General features: G+C 40.9%; 1 protein-coding gene and 1 long non-coding RNA gene across 5 annotated transcripts in view; both read right to left on the bottom strand.

Annotated features, from left to right (window-relative positions):
* Positions 1-22500, bottom strand: part of il1rapl2 (interleukin 1 receptor accessory protein-like 2) — a 583827-nt gene that overhangs the window by 439188 nt on the left and 122139 nt on the right. Inside the window, exon 1 of one of the 4 annotated variants that reach the window (XM_030061481.1) lies at positions 18541-18604. The exons of the other annotated variants lie outside the window; for them this stretch is intronic. The gene's annotated coding sequence lies outside the window, so the exon portion shown is untranslated. Of the gene's footprint in view, positions 1-18540; positions 18605-22500 lie in introns of those variants that run through there. 4 annotated transcript variants of the gene reach the window in all.
* Positions 21913-22500, bottom strand: part of LOC115366175 (uncharacterized) — a 21485-nt gene continuing 20897 nt past the window's right edge. Inside the window, exon 3 of the long non-coding RNA XR_003928820.1 lies at positions 21913-22500. This exon is cut by the window's right edge and continues 55 nt beyond it. This is a non-coding gene — a long non-coding RNA (uncharacterized LOC115366175).

Raw genomic sequence — 22500 nt, 5'->3', positions numbered from 1 at the left:
CTTAGGTCATGAGTGTGCAATTTGGCTCAAATGTAAATTTAAAAAAATAAAAATAATAATCTAAATCCTGTAGCTGCCTTCTTCTTCCCTGGGTGCGGACTTAATTTCACCAGCAAAATGAATAATAGACTTAAAATTATATTTTTCCGACTTAAAAAAAAAAAAAAAAACCCTCTTTGCTGCGCTACAGCAGCAAAGGGAAAAGTGCGAAGTCCCTCTTGCTGGCTTCTGCTGGATTTTCCACGAAAAAAGAGAGGATATGAAAAGAGAGGGGGTGAGCTGTCCCTTCCCTTCCAGCTAAAAATCCAGAAACAGACGGAAAGCTGGAAAGAGAGAGAAGGATACGTGGAGGAAAGGCTCCGCTCTGCTAACTGAACCCTCCAAGAAGAGAAACCCCACTTTTGGCTCGGTGACGCAAAGACTGAGAAGGAGAGGAGTCCCGTTTTTCATAAGTAAAAATATGGCTGTGGAGTTCCTCTCCCCATTCGTTTCCCCTAAGATATTTCACCACCTAGCCAGCGAAGGACAGATAAGAAACATGAAATCTTCCATTTCTTGCGGAGGCTTTTATCCAAAGTGCCTTAAGAGAGTCCACAAGAGAGCGCAGAGCAGGCAGAGAGAGAGAGAGAGAGAGAGAGAGAGAGAGAGAGAGAGTATGTATGTATGTGTGTGCGCGCGTGCAAGACAGAGAGACTCCATGCCGCAAAAAAATTAAAGAAGTATCTTTCCTATGTGCATGCTGACTTTCAAACTCACACATGTACATGTATATACAACAGGACAGAGTTCCCTGGATTATGGAGAGAAAGGAGAAAAAGTGCTACGTTTCTGCAGAGGGGGGTCCAATAGCAATGAATGGGACAGGCAGCCCCGGCTAAAGGACTGCTTCATTCAGCTGGGCTCATGTGAAGGGCGCTGTTCTTTCAGCACCACTGAGAGAGAGAGAGAGAGAGAGGGAGAGAGAGAGAGGGAGAGAGAGAGAGAGAGAGAGAGAGAGAGAGAGAGAGAGAGAGAGAGAGAGAGAGATTGAACTCTTTATTCACCCCTTATTCTTTTTACTCAATTGTATTTTCATGCTTTGGCCAATACTGTTCAGCATACATTCATGCCAGACCGAATTGAACAGAACTTAAAGTGGAGGATAGAAAGAGAAAAAGAGAGGAAAATAGTTGGATTTTATTGCTTCTATCTCTGGGACTTTTAGATCATTGACTTTCACTGACAGAATGAAATGAGGATGAGACAGACCGAGATGGACAAAGAAAAGAGAGGGCAAAGAAGAATAGCAGGAAGAGAGAGGAGAGAAAGACGAGAGAGAGAGACTAAAAATATGTCGGAGCTGTTGTCGGGCTTTGGTTTGTGTTGAAAAGTGCCGCTTTGTTGCCCCCTTTTGGCAGAGGAGAGAAACTATCTGAGGACAACCAGATGGATTAGGCTGCCAGGAAGGAAGAAAGGGAGGAAGGAAGAAAGGAAGGAAAAAAAGAATGATGGCAGGAAGTTTTGGAAATTGATTGAGACTCAGACAGATAGATAGATGGATAAATAGCACTACACCACTATCATTTATCATCACAATGTGATAAAAACAATGAAAGTAATCTCTAGAGATATGTCAATAGAAACAAGTTCAGTTCTCAAATGAATTGGAGAGACAGAGCGACTCTAAACGGCTCATTTGCACATTAAGATAAATATTTCATAACTCACATGTTTGGGTTTAGATTTTTATGAATGAGAGCCATTGTGCTGATTCCAGAACGGTTGAGAGATTATCACTTCCCTGCGGTGATCAATACAAATCCTCAAATTTATCACTGATTGATGCATAGACAGTAATAATTTACATGTTATGGAATTTCAGATTACAAAAGAGGAAATGTGAATCAGAGGCACATTTTTCAGGGACAGCTTCAGACACTGTGCAAGAAATATCTTTGAAACACTAAGCAAAAGATCTCACATTAGGATGAAAAAGGAGACACATATGATTAACAGTACATTGCATATATGCATATACTACTTATATTCAGAATTCATTATTAAGTAGCAGCCGTAAAAAGATGCAGAATGAGTTCATTAGCATATTGGTCCGGCATAGAAATTGTATATTTCTGAGGTTAAAAAGTGGCAAAGTTTGAAGAGTCTGAGGTGAAACAGAGTTATGTAGCCACTGTAAGTGAAATATCAGTCTATATTTGACTTAACTAATAATATCACATTAATAAATATAAAAACAGCTCAATCGGACAGCAAGAACCAGGCAAGTCTCAGGAAGGCTGATGATGGGATGGTCTGGGTGGTCTTGGTTTTCATAGACCATAGTGTACCAGAAAGCTTAAGGAACAGATGGTTAACTAGATGTATAGGTTCATTGGCAGTCCCTGTTGCCCTTTTCCTCACCCTGGTGTCATGTGGTTCCTTGACGAAGGGCAGCAGACAGCCAATGATCCACTCACTAGGGCGGAAAATATGCTGGAGTGTGTCCTTGGAACCTGAGGAGACAGAGCTCCGCTAGACCACGATGGAGGCTTGGAACATTCTGTCGATTCGTGATTTCCGAAATTGGACCAAAATTGGTTGTGCGACATTGATCAGTCAGAGCTGCTGCAAGAGAAACATTGTTCATTAAGCCTTAAAGGAATTTTTTGCCCTAAAAAGTGCAAGTTCTGGCATTATCCCCTCACCCCTAAGCTTGTTAGATCTCCACAGAAGTTTATACAACCATTAAACACCCAGTGAGTTAGTGGGTTGTATCTCGTCTAGGTTCCTAGAATAATGCAGCACAATGAGGTAGATCTAGGACTTTTTGGTTTCACAGTGCAATCTCTTGGCTTCATACACTTAGATTATGTTGCAGAAGCTGTTCTGAGAAATTTAATGGCAACTGTGGAACACTATGCAACCAGACCCCTTCAACTTCAACAACCACCAAACACATAATGGTTATGTCTCAAACCACATCCTAGTTCAGTAGGTAGTGAATCTAGTGAGTTGGAATTTGGGCCCTGCTTAGGCTTCTGAGTTGACGAACAGTGGACAATGGTGAATCAGTGACATGAGATTTGATTTGAGCCAACTATCACACCTGATAATGACACCTGAAAATGGTAACATCCCTGCCGTTATTTCCTGGTCTGTCCTCCAGTGGTTAACAAATGTTGTGAACCAGAGGTCTGGTGGACGTTACTTCCAGTCAGTGAGCATAGTGGGCAATGATGCTCACAAGGTTTTATGGTAGATTTTGGGAATTTTCCAGGAAACTGAACTTCCAGTATACTGGAAAACAATTGGAGACACCCAAGAAAATGTCTGACTCCTTGGACAGTTCACTTTCTACTCAACTAGGGAGTGATTTGAGATGCAGTGAGATAGCTACTGCAGGATGCATTTCATCCATGATCCTAGAATAGCTGCATTTTTTTGCACTCAATGTGCAATATCTTGGCTTCAAAATAATTGCATTGTGTTGGAAAAGCTGATCAAAGAAATTTAATGGACATTTTGTGGTGCCAGCAGAACCCAATCTCATCAAAAGCTTAGGTGGAATAGCAATAAATAGTAGACTTAATAGGTGTTTGGTGATCCTACAAACTTCAGTGGAGTTTCAGCTAACAAACAAGGTGAGTAGACAAAGACAGAAAATTAATTTGGGGACAAACTGTTCCCCTAGGCAGGATACATTCTCAATCCATTTGAGAGGTTCGGTGATGGATTTCCCCAGGAGCTGGGATGAGATGGGCTGACAGCCTCCAGGGGTGAAGAACAGAAGGGTTCCTTTAGAAGCTGTTCTCATCTCAACCATTTTGAAATTGTTCATCAGCTGGGCTTGTTGGCAATTGTTGGCAACTATCTGTGAGCCTCCCAGTCTAAAGTGTTGAGGGAGTGTTTGAGTTCTCCATCTACCTCCTGGGTCTACTGTACCTTCAGACTGTGGTTTACACAGGCTTGGCTGCTTTCAGTATTCATACTTTGGAACCATCTGGTCCATTGAAGACCTGCCATGAAGGGCCAGGGAGAATAAGTGGCATGAACCCTTTAATGGGGGAGCAAAAGTGGTTCAGTGTTTTTTCCTCACGTGTCAGACAGGGAATTCGTTCCTCGAGTTGCCCTGAATGAAGACTGCAGAGTCGAGATGTTTGGTTTCCATTTCTATTATCTGTCCCGATAGTAGGCATTCCATTTGCTTTTGCCTGAGGGGGGTGTACACAGCAGCAAAAATGATTGAAGCAAATTCCCTGAGTGAGTAAAATGGCTTGCAGACAAAAAGCAGCAATTCCAGTCAGTTATGATTCAACAGGCAAAACTGAGCACCACTTGTTACTGATATTAAATCATACATCCCCTCATTTTGTTTTGTTGCTGAATTGTGCATCACAGTCCGCCTGAATCAGCTTATAGTCTTGCAGCTCCACCATGCCATCAGGGCTGAGAGAGAACAACCAATTTCCGCATAAGAAAAAAAAATGCTGAAGTGTGGGAGAGGACATTGTTAGCCCTGGTCAGCAGTTGTAATTTATTCATGGTGCTGCTCAGGGAGTGAACACTGGCGAGCGTACTTTAGGAAGGGCATCATGGAAACTTTGTATCCTCCAGTGCTGTTGTGTCCTGCTATGCTTCCCTCTTCTCATGGCTCTGCTTATAACTGAGCTGTGGAAAGGAATCCACATCTTTGAAATGTTGGTGAAACCGTCTAAGGGTCAGCTCAAAAATATACAAAAAGCCGACAGGCATGGTATCAAAGTGACAAATTATATCAAAGAAATGAAACAGTTCATTATGACTGCCCTTACGTTTACTGTAAGAAAGTGATAGGGTTTAAAATTAATTTGAAAAAGTATGACGTATATGTTGATAATCACTTAACTTACAGTCTGATAATATAATTCATTGTTTAAGTGAAAATAATTCACCCTGACTGCATTTTCTATGGATTTTTAATGAAAACCAGCTCTTGTACTTTGGCATTAGAGTGTAAGCTCGAAAAGGAAAGACAGTTTTAACATTTCAGGCTTTGCTGCAGAACAGAATGGGATGTATAAAGGCAGCGACACACATACAACATTTTGTGGTAATGTAGAGGTAACACACTGGGACAAAGTAGATTGGTAATATTGCTTTCAGCAGCGATGGGGACTGGCAGCGGGAACAAAATCAATATCGATAACACAGTGGGCCATAAGGAACAAAAGTGTAATGAAAAATACTGTTGGTCATAAATGTGAAATTTGCCATTTACTTTGCGTTAAAATACCATGAACAAAAAGTGAGCCACAGCATTTGTTCAGTCACTTTAACTAATAAAAGATGAAAATACAAACATTCACCAGGCTTATTAAATCATACTTTTTCTTCTGTCACAAGGGGACCAACCAGAAACAAGCCCAAGACCCATTTTGGGTCCCGACCTCTAGTTCAAGAACCACTGCATTGCTGCATAGCCTGCCAAGGACAAATAATAACATTATCCACATGGCCTGCAGTACAGTATCTGAATCCCAGCTGAGTAACCTCATTTTCCAATTGACCTGAAACAGCTGAAAAATGTGAAAACTGTGTCCAATTGTGTTCCTTGCTTGACATCCCTCACACAGTCTGATGTCAGTAATGATGTTAATCTTTTGGAAAATTAGCTTTCGTCAACCGTCCACGTTGACAGTGAACACCGAGGGTCAAGAGGAAGTAACAGTGCCCTTTCCTTTGATGTGATATTATTTGACACCAAGACAGTAAATGGTGATGAACAAATACTGTTTGTTATGACGCTAATCTTTAAGGAACACCATGTCAATGGAAGGGAAAGCGCCACTGTTGTGATATTTCTTGAAAGCATGTCTGCAAAATCTCAATAATGCGTTGACAGTGTGCGACAATCTTAGTCTGAAAAGGTGCTAAACAATGACCTCCAGTTTGTGATCATTATAAGGTAAACAACTCATAAACAACTCTATCCTCATTTAGGCCTAACTTGTTTTATTTCAATAATACATTCTATAATTTGTATTTTAAATGTTCCTCATAATGCACCTAATAACTGAATAAAGATTCACATGAGCCAAGAAATCAGATTTTTTTTTCAGTCAAGTTAAGAGAATTTCAAAAAGCTTATTTCTATCGACAAGTCAAGCTCTTCAAGAATAGATGTTCATATGCTCTGAATTTAAACGGTCAAATGAATTCTGAGCCTTGACTTTAAACATTTTCCGAGGATGTACAACCTCTCTCTCTTTTTCTCTCTCGCTATCTTTCTCTTTCCCTCTCTCTCACTAGACTTAAAAAAAAAATTCTAATTAGATTTCTAGAGATGGTCGTCCAATTAGCGAGCAATGAAAACTGAGGGGGAGAGAGAGAGAGAGAGAGGGAGAGAGAGGTAAAGATGAGGTAGACAGAGAAACAGAAGGAGAGGATGACAGAGGGTAAAGAAGGGATGAGAGAGAGAGAAAGCGACAGAGTGAGAGAGAGAAAGAGCGAGAGATGAAGAAAAAATGAGAAGGAAACAGAGGGTAAAGGGTAAACAGGCATTTGAGAGGTAGCTTAATTGCTCTCTCCGATAGCAGTTCATTCTCTCTCTCTCTCTCACTCTCTCTCTCTCACACACACACACACACACACACGCAAACACACACACACACACACACACACACACAAACACACACACACATTATTGTGCAGTTTCTAATGAGCACTTAAGAGCACTGAACCACTACCAAACACAGTGAAAACTGGTAAGTACAACCCCCCCATCCTCTCCCAGCACACACACACACACACACACACCACACACACACACACACACACACACACACACACACACACACACAGCTCATGGCCCATCTGAAACACCTCACCAGCCACGCATACATAGCTGAACACACACACAAACACACACGTGGCTGGAGCATGTTCGAGGTCAGCAGTTGGCTAATTTAAATGGTGAGTCTCCAGCTCAGAGGGCCTGGCTAACGCATGGATAACATGAAAGTGTGTATGCGTGCGTGTGTGTGTGTGTGTGTGTGTGTGTGTGTGTGCATTGATAGCCGGCATAAAGGATGCCAAGTGTGTGTGTGACGGTATATCCGAGCGAGCGGCTTGGAGACTGATAAAATGAGAGAGACCACTTTACAGCTGCTTGACACACAAACAGGTCACACACACTTGTATATCATTCATACACAGATGCGCCTGCGCACAGAACTTAACACAGACTGAAACACACACAGACACACGCACACACACACACACACACACACACACACACACAGTCTCCTGATCAAAGCAGTGCCATATGTCTGATGACTGATGATGAATATGAGAACTGACAGACGATTAGACAGCTGATTAGCTCTACACTGAACTGTGTGTGTGTGTGTGTGTGTGTGTGTGTGTGTGTGTGTGTGCGCGCGCGTCTGTTTGTGTGTGTGCATGTGTCTGTCTGTGTATTTCAGTCTGTGTGTGTATGCGCATGCGTAGGTATGTGTCCCTATCTGTGTCTGTGAAGCCAACTGTAGTCAACAATCATAGCTGACAGAGCAATTTTTGTCATTTCAATCATTTCAGACAAAAACTAAAAATGTTTCTCTACTTCATTTAACCAGTGCCATGTAGTGATCTGAGTACCTGGGGATCAGTACACAGGAAAAGTCAATTCAGCTTGGGCTTGACTGGCATGAATGGGCACACTGCCAGGTGCTGCCAAAGAATTTTGTCTTAGAACTGCAGAGTTAAAGGTGCACTCTGCGAAACTGAGGGTCAATTAAAATGACAAAAAACTTTGTCAATGACTGCAGCCCATGGAAGTCACAGCAGCAACATCAATGGTGGCAAATGATTAGAAAAGAAGCACAGCAAAGCTAAACGTGTTACAGACCTGTTAAAAACAAGGCAAATATCAGCATTGTTTTCCCACAGTGGCACCAACTGAGGGGCTCAGAAACAAGGCGGACCTTAAATACAACTGTGTTATCAGTTTGGCCAGAACGATTCAGCTATATCAGGAGACCGCTGTGAAAACCTGTGGTGAGCTGCTGTAAATGATATGTGACAATATATAGAAATTGAACTTTTCTTTGCTTGTCCACATTATCATTTGGAGATATTTCTAGTTACAAGAAGCCAATATGCAAATTCAATATAGATATTACAGCTGCAACATCAGCAATTAACATTAGCATGCAATTATTATTTTTTTTTTTTGCTGTGTATTGCGATTATGGGATTGCAGTGGGAAAGCCTAGCTCTGAAACAGCATTTAGTCCATCATGGGACACAAAACTCTCCACTGAAATTCAGACTAATAAATTTAATTCAATAGATGGATAGATAGACAGATAGACCTTTCATAGACAAATAAATGTTGATGATAAAGAACAGTATATGCAATTTCTTGCAAAACATATCTATTTCATTTTTCACATTTACTTAAAATGGGGTTATGATTTGCTGAGATGCTCGTGCTATCTGAGAGTAGCAGCCAGTTTGTTCACATAGACTATTTCTTGCAACATTTGTTGGCCAAGAATATTGCAAACTACAGGAATTCCTTGTTTGGGAACTTTAATGAAACAGATTCCCACTCTGATGGAAAACTATTGACATTTTAGTTGATAACAGCCGTGTTTTAAAAATGGAAAATCACACAGCTCCTGCTTTGCATACTGGAATTGCTGTTGAGAAAAGTCTAGGACTTCGATAAGACCTATTTTTATAAATCTCTTATTGATATGCTGGTGATTCATGTTTAAAGCTTGGCCCACAGGGGTTAATGCCAGAGTGTCGGGGAGTTTTTGACTCAATCAGGCCAGGTTCACAGTTTGAAGTGGCTGTGACTCACTCCAGGTCCCTGCCACATTTCATACTGTACCAATTTAGCTGCTGAATGAAGCTAAAAACCCCGAGCATTGACGTTTCAGTGTTCAGGTTCCTTCCTTTTATCATCACCATGCTCATGAATGCCATTTTCTCATATTCTATATTGCAGCCATTTAAAAAAAATGTATCCTTTTTTTCCACTCCTTTTTTCACCCTCTTTTCTAATGCTGGGCACGCCACTTCAAACGTTTCATCACGCTGTACATGGAAATTGATATGATGGCATGCGTGAACCAGCACATACAGAGACACACAATCTCTCTCTCTCTCTCTCTCTCTCTCTCTCACACACACACACACTGCCTCCAAACCCCCCACTCTCTCGGAAATAATGAAGATGCTCTGTGACAAGTCCACATACATTCTCGTTTTTCCTGCCTCTCTCTCTGCCATAAAGAATGAAGAAGTTGTGTCGTATCAGGCTTGGCAGTAATTTGTACATTGGCGTTCCTTTACATATAGTTTCCTCCCTCTCTTCCTCTGTTTTCGCTCCTAGAATAACAATTTTTCTCCCATAAAATAAATACCCGTCACTGCATCGCCTTTTTCTCTGTCTTTATCACTCATACGCACACACACACACACACACACACACACAAATCTAGTGTCTTATAAAGACAGCTTGGCTACTTCAACACTGCAATCCCTACTCACTGGGACTTCCTATTTTGTGTTATGTCTTTACTGCATATGCTTATGTACTTGGCGTGGGCTGTGTATGATCTTGGCATGCACTGGCGGGCACGTCACATCCTATCCATACTGTACATACTGTCTCTCTCTCTCTCTCTCTCTCTCTCTCTCTCTCATTCTCTGCTTAGCTCTCTCTGTGCATGTTCTTGGCATGCACCGGCGGAGGTGTCACTTCTCATTTGCTTGGGGAGCACAAGTTTGTGTGTGTGTGTGTGTGTGTGTGTGTTTACATATATGCTCATTTCTTTGTGTGTTTCTCTGTTTTGTGTTAGACATGGTAGAATCGGGAACCCTGTGAGAACACTGTGTTGTTGTTGTTGCTGTTTTTTCTTTTTTCTTTTTTCCCTTCTTGCCCGGTTTGTGCTCCTGGCCAAACTGCGTGTATGAGAACACTAGAACATATGCTTGGCTCCAGCACAACAGAACAGCCATTCATACTTCACTGAACTGAGGAGAGTATATCTGGCTGAGCCATTGTATGGGGGCAGAGGCAGAATAAACAGCAGTAACCTTTCATGGGTACGTTAAAAAAAAAACAAAAAAAACCCAACTGTGTGATTTGTGTCTCTCCATTCACTTCCATGGCACAGCAAAACAGGACCCAAAATAGCACTTTTACCGCATAAATGAATGCAAACACAGCAGATAATGCCAATTATTAATTTAAAAAAAAAAAAAAAAAAAGTCCAGGTATCCGTTTTGTTCGTGTAATTAAATTATTTTTCAAGAATATTATCAGGTTGTTTCTTTCTGGTGCAACGCTAGTATGTTTATCCTGCGGACACCAGCCGGATCTGCTTTCCAGTTCTAATAGGAAAATAACAAGTGAACAGCAGGTCAATATCCAAAAAATGGTTTCCAGGACTTGTTGTTTTTTTTATATTAGCATAATCTGCTTTGTTTGCATTCATTAATGTGCTAATAGTTTTATTTTGGGGCCCATATTGTCATGCTATTGAAGTGAATAGAGAAAAATACAATCTTCTGTATGAGCAGTCTAGGGGAGCATGAAGCAGCGTATGAGGATATTTCACCACCATGTGGACTCATATCCCACCCAGGTGTATACAACCTAACACTGTACCACAGTTAAATTTTGATTTAAAGTAATTTACAGCATCTATATCTATATATAAATGTAATGTGTTACATTTACTTGAGTAACTTTTTGGATAAATTGTACTTCTAAGAGTAGTTTCAAATCACCATACTTTTTACTTTTACTTGAGTAGATTTGTGAAGAAACGCTACTCTTACTCTGCTACACTGAGCTACACTGGGCTTGTTACTTTTTGTTATAGCCATCTTTTTTTCCTACGCATCAATTTTATGTTTTATTTTGTCAGAGAGAGACTTCCGCCAAACACTCTACCACGTGACTGTTTCATCAATCAAATGTTGCCGTAGCCATACAGTGAGTCACAACAACTGTGCTGTTCATACATGCTAAAATTATTTCTCTCAGGTGCTACAGTTTGTAGCACACTGGTATTTCTAAAGCTCAGTTTTGGTTTAAAAGTATACAAAAAGCAGGACGCCGAAGGTAGTCAACCTGTTAAATACCCGGTCCAGTCCACTCCATTCAGTTAGCACAGATGAAGTTTTCTTGGATGAGAAGCGAAGCGTCTTCAAGGATCTACACACAAGTGCAGCTGCCCTCAATTTAACTCTCCTGGACTACCATGACCTGGATGACTGAGGATCTTCACAAACAGGTCCGTCTTATATGCCTGGGGGAAATGCTATTTCAAACTCATCCTAAAAGCCCTGTGACGTTTTAAAAATGTCAGCTCACTTGCATGGAGTTTAATGGCATGAAATTTGATCAGATAATACCTCAGTGACCCACGGCTAAAAATTTCAGCATCAGTCTACAAGCACACTAATCTAAGTGGACATTTCCAAAAGCCAATAGCAACTGAGTTCACAGTGAGGTAAAGTGAAAGTTATATTTAATCCTTAAATATCTGAGGTAATAATTGACATTATAATAATAAATACTTGCCCTACAGTAAATATAACTTCCATATTGTAAACCTTTAGCTGTAACTTTTCTGCTTCAGTTTATCATATTTAATGTTTATCATATCGGCCACACAGTCCTAGCCAAAGCTCTCATAAAATGGCTCCCTACTTATTTGATTTTATGTTTTTCCTGTCATAACAGGAAGTTGGGGCAGGACGTAACATAGAGAGGGATCATTCAAACATGTAAAGCAATGGGATATAAGTTAGAGAGAGAAATATTGATTTGATGGAATAGGTGGAGAAGCCTACAAAAAAGAAAATTTATCATTTGACATTTTTATTTACACCTACTGTATGAAGTCACCATCAAAGTTTTTTTGTTTTTTTTTCCCCCAGGAAGGAAAATAATGGGAGGTTATTGATCACGACTTACAGTTTTTCCCTAGTTTGGCGTTTGTTGGAAAGTGTAGAGTCTTGTCTGCATTTCCAACAAAAAATCATGTTTTCTTAGGCCAAAGTATTAAAATTATTGTTTAAAGAAATAAAGGAAATTTTGATCTTGAATCTCAAAATTAAAGCCTGTCTCTGAGGTCCTGAGTGTCGGTTAAAACCCTAATCATAGTCCATCTCAGTAATGGAATCTTTTTACTTTCAGTGGCTTTTCTAGCCTCCAAAATTGATTAAATAACATTTGATCTGAATGTTTGCATACTGCAAGAGTGTTAGGACTATGTGTCCACCATTTTGAACAATAGCCATACTCTTTCAATTATTTGCTCCCAAGGAATCTCTGTGGACTAAAGCAGGTTCTTTCTTTCATCATCCACAATCAAGTGGACAAGCTTTAGCACATTTTCAGTAGTGGCATGGTTAACACATGGCCTTCATCTTCAGCTGACTGTGCGTCAGGACTTTACACTATTACAAATACAGGAGCAACCACTTACAGCACACAAAGGCAGACTTGTGATTCTGTTCCTCAAACACACTCTGTTCCCTGCATCTTCACAATTACCTACCATACTGCTGAAAGTATTACCAGAAGGACTGCAGACACACAATCAAGGACAAATGAAAACTCAAATGGCAGTGGTAACATTTGAACCTACAACTCCTTAGAGCCTGACTCCAGCACTTTAGACCACTCAGCCACACTATCAGCTACACTGATGTGACCACTGGTACATCCAATCACAAATCAGTCAAACAAGTTATAGTACATTTTTAGTCAGAAGGATAAAGGCTTGATTGCAGAAGAGGTGGACCTTTCTGTTTGGAAAAGTTTAGACTTAGCAGAAGATGGGTTTAATCCATCATCCTCTGCGTTATGGGTCCAGCACCTTTCTCCTGCACCGCTCAGCTGTCAGTCCACCCACATGGAACCCACAACTGCTGAGCTAGGAGGTCAGTGCCTTATCCACTATGCCACCGGGGCAACAACAGATTCCCTATCAGTCGTATGGTCATTTGTGCCCTTCTTTGAAATCAACAAATTATAGTGCATGGAAACTCCATGGAATTGTTTGTTTATGTTCAACTTTGTGACGTTACAATATAATAAAAAAGGGAAACTTTGTAAGATTTTGATCATACTTTTGGGTGTTTAGGTCACAGAACTGTAGTGAGTAAAGTATGACATTTCTCATTTTTGGAGTCAGGCTAATCTCAGTTCTACTATATTAAATGTGTGATTGCCCATCGTTGCCTAATGGTCCATTGTGAACATACACTATATTACCAAAAGTATTCGCTCACCCATTCAAATGATCAGAATCAGGTGTCCTAATCACTTGGCCTGGCCACAGGTGTATAAAATCAAGCACTCAGGCATGCAGACTGTGAAACAAGACATTTGTGAAAGAATGGGCCGCTCTCAGGAGCTCAGTGAATTCCAGCGTGGAACTGTCATAGGATGCCACCTGTGCAACAAATCCAGTCGTGAAATTTCCTCGCTCCTAAATATTCCACAGTCAACTGTCAGCTCTATTATAACAAAATGGAAGCGTTTGGGAACAACAGCAACTCAGCCACGAAGTGGTAGGCCACGTAAAGTGACGGAGAGGGGTCAGCGGATGCTGAAGCGCATAGTGCAAAGAGGTCGCCGACTTTCTGCACAGTCAATTGCTACAGAGCTACAAACTTCATGTGACCTTCAGATTAGCCCAAGTACAGTACGCAGAGAGCTTCATGGAATGGGTTTCCATGGCCGAGCAGCTGCAGCCAAGCCACACATCACCAAGTGCAATGCAAAGCGTCGGATGCAATGGTGTAAAGCACGCCGCCACTGGCCTCTAGAGCAGTGGAGACGCGTTCTCTGGAGTGATGAATCACGCTTTTCCATCTGGCAATCTGATGGACGAGTCTGGGTTTGGAGGTTGCCAGGAGAACGGTACATTTCAGACTGCATTGTGCCGACTGTGAAATTTGGTGGAGGAGGAATTATGGTGTGGGGTTGTTTTTCAGGAGCTGGGCTTGGCGCCTTAGTTCCAGTGAAAGGAACTTTGAATGCTTCAGGATACCAAAACATTTTGGACAACTCCATGCTCCCAACCTTGTGGGAACAGTTTGGAGCGGGCCCCTTCCTCTTCCAACATGACTGTGCACCAGTGCACAAAGCAAGGTCCATAAAGACATGGATGACAGAGTCTGGTGTGGATGAACTTGACTGGCCTGCACAGAGTCCTGACCTGAACCCGATAGAACACCTTTGGGATGAATTAGAGCGGAGACTGAGAGCCAGGCCTTCTCGACCAACATCAGTGTGTGACCTCACCAATGCGCTTTTGGAAGAATGGTCAAAAATTCCTATAAACACTCTCCTCAACCTTGTGGACAGTCTTCCCAGGAGAGTTGAAGCTGTAATAGCTGCAAAAGGTGGACCGACATCATATTGAACTCTATGGGTTAGGAATGGGATGGCACTTCAGTTCATAGTATGAGTAAAGGCAGGTGAGCGAATACTTTTGGTAATATAGTGTATATTACTGGGAGACACAAAGATGAGTGAAATCTTTATGTTTAAGAGTTCAACTGCTTTTTACTGTTACAAACATTTATAAAAAATGAAGCTCACTGCAGAATTTTATTGACTCATTCCTGTCATTCATGCTATTTAAAGGTACCATTCTGTAATGGGTGTGACTGGTAGGACCCAGTCGCAGCTCCCAGCACCAGTGGCAAAGTTTGTGATGTCCTTTAATAAACTTTTCACAGGGGAAACAGACTTCAGGAATAATGCCAAGTAAGCAGCAACAGAGTCCAGGTGAGTATAAACAGCTCTTGGTCAGAGAATAAGTCATGGAGCCAGGACTGGTAACACCAGGCTGACAAACAGTTAAGTAACATGGAGTGGAAGGGCTCACTTCACAGCCAGTACATGGGAGGGCTATACAGTATTGATTTGGAACAGGCAGTGTTTGTGGTTATTGAAGAAACAAGTCTGGTGGGGCAGGAAGGAGCAGTCCGATGGAAAGTTGGGGACAGGCGGAGGACAACGGAAAACAAGAAAACCTAGAGCACAGAGTTGTTAACTGTAGTCCTCTTGACACCTCACTGATTCTTGGGAATTTGGATGAATCATGTCCCACTAAGAAAAATGCAATTTCTGTTCGAAATTAACAACATTTTAATGAATAAAAAGAATCAAGGGTATAATCAGGGGGTCCGTGCACATTTGTAAGGTTCTTTTATAGGTTTATTTTTAATTTTTATTAATTTAATGATTATAGGCTGGCCCATGGCCTACAAAACCAGTTGTCCTCGGATAGGAGATAATCATTTCAACTTGATTAAAAAAACAAAAAGTAATAATTTCATTGAATAATATCTTTACCACATGAAAGAGTACATCATAATATGTATTAAAAACTACAAACGATGAGTTTTGAACATTATTTACTATTATTTTGTGGTTGCTCAAAATGTGTCCCACATATTCGTCACCACTGTCAGATATTTAATTTAAAAAAAAAAAAAAAAAAAAACTCTACAACTACAAGCTCAATTACATTCCTGAGGAGCCCTTTTCAAACCTTCAGCTCTACTGCATGCTTCAAGACCACTCAGGCTCCTGTAAGTTTGCTATTATCTCTTAAATCTCTTCATATTTTTGGACACTGCTACACAACTATAACATGTCAACACCGTCTCTTTTGTATAAAAAATATTAGATTAGATTACGGCATAAATGTATACTTTTTAAGAAGAGGTCTGATGTAGGTAGCAACAGGAGGGAAACAAGATGGCTAATGTGAACAACTCATCCTTACCATGTGAAAGTGTAGGTTTTTGTCACCACCGTCAGACGTCACCACCGTCAGGTTTTCAGTCTGACAGTGATGTCAGACTGAAAATGCTCAAGATTGTTATTTATTTATTTTTTTTTTATACCAATAGTTAAATAAAGTTGTTAAGCAAGAAGCCATTGACTTGAGTGGTATAAATTTTGGAAATGTATGTTTTAATGAGGCCACTGTCACCACTGTCAGATTAGTGTCACCACCATCAGAGGCAGTTATTTGTTTTAAATGAATATACGTACAATATGTTTCTTTGGTGCTGTTGAGTTATTAAAGTAATAGTCTCTTTTAATACAAAAATATGTTTTTAAAATAAAAAAAAATTATGGTGACGATGTTGACAAAAACAAAGTAATAACTGGAAAAACACCTATTTTATGAAAAAAATGCAAAATGCGGAGGTTGTACCAGAACATTGCTGAACAGCCAAGACCTTGGCCTATAATGACATACCTTCAGATTTTGTAATTTAACTCACTTTTTTTTTTTTTTCAAAATTAAAACCTGTTTTATCCAAATTCCCAAGAATCAGTGACCTGAAAGTCTGAACCAAGGTTCATGTTTTTGTTACATTATATCTGTTTAGTCTGATTAGTTCTGGTTTCACATTGCAATTATGCAAGCACAATAAAGAACCTGACATGGCAAACTTACATCCTGTCCATCATCACCTACATGCACAGCATCTCCTTATACTTGACATTGATTGGTTTGTAGATGGGCTTGTGTCTGATGGGTGTCAATTCAGCAGGTAACCATTTATTGCCATTTGAGTTGTTGGAGAAAAATGAAAGAACAGATTCATTTTGTCACCACTATAATAATAATATAATGGCATTAATACAAGCAGCACCAATTTCAAGTATACTTGAGACGAGCTTGAATTCTCTTCAAGGTTAAAAACCTTGACTCAAAAGTTTTTGCCAGCTTGTATATGTGAATTTGTTCCCCTTAAAGAGGCAGCATTCATTTTACCCACTGTGCACAGCTGCCAAACAGTGTTTCAGTTTGATCTGACTGAGGCCAACCCTTTTCATTGCAGTAAGTTTCTGTTCTTTGGTTTGGACTATGGTCCAGGGGATGTTTCACATCTGTAATTTTGGTTTGGATCAAACTGAAAAGTCCAAAAGTCCAGACCAAATGAATGAGATGTCAAAGGGCTCTATAATGATTGATGTAAAATGGTGCGTCTACTGTAATGCTACTTCTTTTCAGTGTTTTTTTTAGGTCACTGCATGTGTTATGATTGACAAAGTGTTCTTGTTGGGGTACAACCAGTAATTGTGTTTTGGTGGAATGATCTGTTTTTGAGACGTGCGTTTTGGTGCATTTTGGAGACGAAACTAACTCTTGTGCCAAGCACCATGTTGGAGCAGAGTTGTATGAAGCAAAGGTGCTTGTAGCCAACTGTTAAATAAATACACAAATACATACATACATACATGCAAACATACATACATAAATAGTATTAATACCTGTAAGACTTCTGTTTCCCCAGCCCAGAGTCTACTCTGCTTAACATGTCAGTGCCAATGTTACTTGCCCCAAGTATACATGTGTTAGTCATCAGGTTGTACTTTATGCATATTTTCAAAAAGCTGCTAATGTAGTCTGCCGTCTATGGTATCATCATCTCACTTGAAGCTCTCAATCATTGTCAGTGGCTGTAATTAAGTTCCATTGCTGCTATCACTGTTAATTTACCTCTTAAGAGGAAAATGAGGTTTTATCCCTTTTGATCAGCCTCTGTGGCTGTTGTAGTACTGAGATATTTTTGGTTTCACCCGCTCCAAAGTTACACTACACACTGCAGTAACACCCCTTCTGAGCCACCTAGAAAACATTTTGACATCACACAGATGTTATGACCTGCACCGGCATTCAAAACCCATGTAAACACAGCACCACTATGAAAGCTGAGGTGATCGCCTGTTTGCATTGTTTTGTGAATTCAAGACCTAGAGATCTTTTCAATATCAGTTCATAACAGTTTCCAGGGTTGTTTTAATAGGCACTTTCATCATGCCATAATATGAAAGTTAGGGAGGCAGGGACCAATGTTGGCACTGACCAGTTGGTCACAGTTTGGCAGGCAGGTGGACCCAAATGCAGGACCAACAGGCAGGGAACAGGAACTTGAAGGAAATAATTATTTATTACCTGACTGTGCTTGAAAAACAGATGAAAGTAACAAGCAGGCTGGCAAAAACACAAGGAGCATAACACTAGGAGAAAAGACAGCTACAAGCACTGGGCAAACATAGCTGACTAACTGACAAGGAACAACGAGAAACACACAGGTGTAGGAACTAATGAGGGAGACAAGATAGAGCTGGTGAGGAGGCAGGGACAGAAAAAAGGAGGGAAAACACTGGAGACCCTGGATAGGACAAAGAGCTGAAGGGGCGGAGACCAAAGGAACTATACTAACAAGGCAGAGGTGAAAACAGTAATGAGAGGAACACAGAGCAGGTGAGCAGTGCCACGCAGCAGGTAAACATGAGGGACAAACTGTAGGAACACAACTCAAACTACAAAAGGTCCATAAACACAAGAGTCCATGATTTCAACAAAAGTCCATAATTATCAACACAAAAGGTTCATAAACCAAAGAACCATGACGCAGTCCTCAGAGAAAAATTCACTCACATATGAAATGAGAAACACCATCATTAAAAAGAAAATGAAATAAAGGGGCATGTCCCCTCTGACCTACCCACTATGGCACATATGGTTCACATTGGACTTGACCCCCTCCTGCATGTCGATGGAGATGTAAAGGCTCCTTCACAGCAACCTCCCCCTCTTTTGAAATATACACTTGGTGGGACTCCAGGCTATTTCCTCAGTGTTGCCTCTCTGTATGACTGTCAGGTCAAACAACCATTCGTCCGGCCCATTGGTCTTTGGAGGGAAACCAAACTGCTAATGTGACTGGCTCGGTCCCAAAGGCCTGGAAGGGCAGGTAGCCAATCAGTGACCTTTTAGTTAATATGGATCCACCTCTGTGTGGCTGCTTGTACTTAACACATATGCACACACAGACACAGGCACGCAAAGACTTACTGTCTCATCCACAAACACACACACACACACACATACACACACTTGGCTGCTTTCTAAGATCTATTTAACACATTCTAAGTGGGCCACACTTGGCACAGATTGTAAGAGAGAGGAGATGGAGACTGGAGGGGAGTTGTTAGAGCCAAAATGACCCCTTGATGCACAGAACATCTGGGCTACAGCTAAATGATTAGCCACACTAACAGTCTTAATGACTGTCAACATTAAAAAGTTATCAGAACATGTTCTCAAAAGTGAACTGTGTGTGATGGTTTCACCTGTAAGGAAGAAGTACTGACTAATGACATGAGGCCTGCCAGACACTAGAGGCAGTTTCACTCTTTCAGGAGTCTTGCATGAGTTTGCTGCTGTTCAACAACTTTGTATCTAGAGAGGCATTACTGTTAAATGAGAAATGTGATTTTCCTACTGATTTCCTTATATATTTGCTATTATATAATATATGCTGGATGGGTTATTCATATGTCCTATAGGGTGATGAATTCACACAAGACATGAGGGAACATCCAAACCTTCAATTAAAGTTGCACTTTGGCTGCTGCAAGTGAAGTGAAAGATAACTGGATTTTTGAAGAGCTGAGGTACTTCATTACCCAGAAATCACGTAACGTGACATCAATCTTTTCACATCAGGTTCAGCCATCACTGATGAGTCTGGCTTTTTCTGGACAGAGTACTCATTCACTGAAGCAGTTTTGTAGTTCTAAAATTTCCATAAAAATGCTAATGTGTGACAACCAGAATTTATGAGCTGGGCGGGTAGGAATGCTCTTTTCTGTAGCAGCCCCACTTCAGGATTTAGGCTGATTGCCCAGTGCAGCTTTAAAGTAAGAATTTGGAGAATACCAAAACTGAAGTTGCGAGGACTTCACAAACTAGCAGCCACATATTTCCTAAAGATCTGTCATGTACAATGGCCTTGAATGGTTGGGAAAATATCGAGGATCAGAAAAACTTCAAATTTTCAAAACTTTCAAATGTTGAGCTCCCAAGGACCAGTAAAAATCATTGCTGCTTGCTTCAGGATGCTGTACCAAGGCACTTAAGCTATTTAACCTTTGATTTAAGATATCCCTAACTAATGAAGGGTTTTATTATAATTATTTTTTCTACATTTCTGGAACACAATATATTTTTGGCTCTCCAACCTGAAGCGTTAGATATTGAGGCAAACAGTCTCAATGGGTTTAATTGCTGCAGCAATTAAACCCCAGGACCCCAGGCATCATTCTAGTGCGTGGATATAGGTTTCTCTTTTTATGGAATCATGAGTTAATACCAAGCACCTTCCCCATGTTTGTGTATGTGCATATGCTGCCTTTCTGCTGCAGTACTTTTAAACTCAGCCATAAAAAGAGTCATCTTAAGTTGCATCCTGGCAGTCACCTTGAGAGGTCTGTACGCCTCCGAAATTTACTTGCTGTAACCTGCAGACACCCTGCAATAGATTGCAGTTCAAAAGTTGAAAACAGCATCATATTGAGTTGCTGTATTCCGTATAATAGACAGTCGACCTATCACCTGCACGGTGAAACACCCGAGAGAAGTAGAGGGGGAGCTGAGGGGACATAGAGGCATAAAGGGAAGCATGGATGGCGAGATAAGCTGTATGTGTCTGTATGTGTGTTTGTGTGTGCATGTGTGTGCGCACATGTGTGTATCTAGCTGTGGGTTGGGTAGTTGGCAGGGTGGGGGGGGGGTCAGTACACAGGGTGACATCCTTATTCTATTTTGAATCGCAGAACAGAGGTCAGCACACCTCATTTTGAACACTTCTGATGGCTTGTCGTCCTGCAATTGCGAACAGACAGAAGGTATGCAGTAAGAGAGGTAGAAGCAAACAGAAGACACAGAGAGAAAGCGGAAGAGAGCGACTGATGGATGGAGAGATAGAGAGCCAATAGGAAAGGTAGAGAAAGACAAGAGCGAGGCATAGAGAGGGTACAGGGGGATGGAGTTGGATAGAGGGCACAGAACGCATGAGATAGATAACAGAGAGGGGAACAGAGTGATAGGGAGAACAGATAGGGAGGGCATGGTGACAGAGTGGTAGAAAGGGCAAATACAGTGTACAGTACAAAAGGTTACATCAGGACAGATGGGTTCAGGCAGAAGTAAAACTTTCCATCTGTTTTGTAGAATGCACTGTTTTGTCCTATCACCGGCATTTTATTATAAATTTATGGCAGACAGAGGGGAGGCTGTGTGGGAAAGAGGTAAGTTTGATTTAGAGTGTCATGGCTGAAGATCGTGCCAATGCAAACCGTCAGTCCACAGCTCCTTGGCATTTGACTGGTCAGCGTTCTTGTCTGTTAGTAGAGCCAGATCAATATTATATTATCAATCTCATGATATGAGCCTAGGTATCATGTGGCATTTTTAATATTGAAACGTAGTGATATGGAGTTGTCTTTTCCTGGTTTTAAAGCCTGATGCAATTTTCTGAATTTAAATGACTGTTGTAGCTGCTCTAGCTTCAGCCACTCAGTCTTCTATTTAGTTGGTACTTTCTCAATCAGCCAGTAACTCTCTCTCCATCTCACAGCTGTTCCTTAGCTGAGTCTCCTCCTGATGGGATTTGAGCGTCCAGCGTTGGGTCTTATCTTTGGCATCAGCAGGCCGTCCTGTGGGTCCAGTCCTGCACTGTTATCCCCCACCCCCACCTCCCTCCATCACTGGCTTTATCTCATCTTTCTGTGTTGACATCAGCAGTCTGTCCTGTCCTCCCTGCTTCTCTCTGACTCCATTGAAAACCCCTCTCCAGCGCTGAAACCTATTACCGCCCTATCAACACACACTCAAACACAGATACACCTTGACACAGGCAGGGACGCAGTTGTACTCAGAACTCAAGAATGCATGGGCATATACCCAGACACACACAACCATGCATGCATACACATACACCAAAACTGAACATATATATGTGCACACAGATGTTCACAAATGTACAAGTAGTCTGAAAAATGTCTCTATGCATTTATTTTTAAATCTCCTTTATTTATATCATTTGACCAAGGTATTCGTTTTGAGAGTAAATCTTGCTCCCAGGTGAGACCTGGTCAAGAAATGCAGCACACACTTTAAAAACAACTAAAACAAATGCATAACAGAGAACATTTAAACACCCACAAATGTTACAGAAGTGTAGAGTCATGCCAAAAGCCAATTAAAAACATGAGCATACATAATAAAAAATAGATAAAATATGTCTTTTTATGGAGAGAATCCTATGGCCTGGTTGTTTGGACACTGATTAAGCTTGTTTCTAGATCTCATTTTCATTCAGTAAACTCCCCCAAATTGACACAGGGAGTTAATAATCCAAATCACTAAGTCATTTTGTGTTTTTGTAAGCCAGTCATCACTAGTTTTACATATTTCGAAGACTAGACAGCAAGATGGTCACAAAAAAGTGAAGAACTGATACTTTCTGTTTAAGGTAACCTTTTTCAAAGCTCAACACATGAATGTCAAATTAATTGCGTGATTAGCCCATGGTGAACAAACATCTTATCTTACACCAGTGGCACTGTGAATGCTAGACATTTCCCCTAAACCCAACTGCTTCCTGGTGCAAAGCTGAGCC

The sequence above is a fragment of the Myripristis murdjan genome, chromosome 10, assembly GCF_902150065.1.
Source record: "Myripristis murdjan chromosome 10, fMyrMur1.1, whole genome shotgun sequence".
Taxonomy (NCBI): Eukaryota; Metazoa; Chordata; class Actinopteri; order Holocentriformes; family Holocentridae; genus Myripristis; species Myripristis murdjan.
This window is presented reverse-complemented; position numbering and strand designations above follow the sequence as displayed.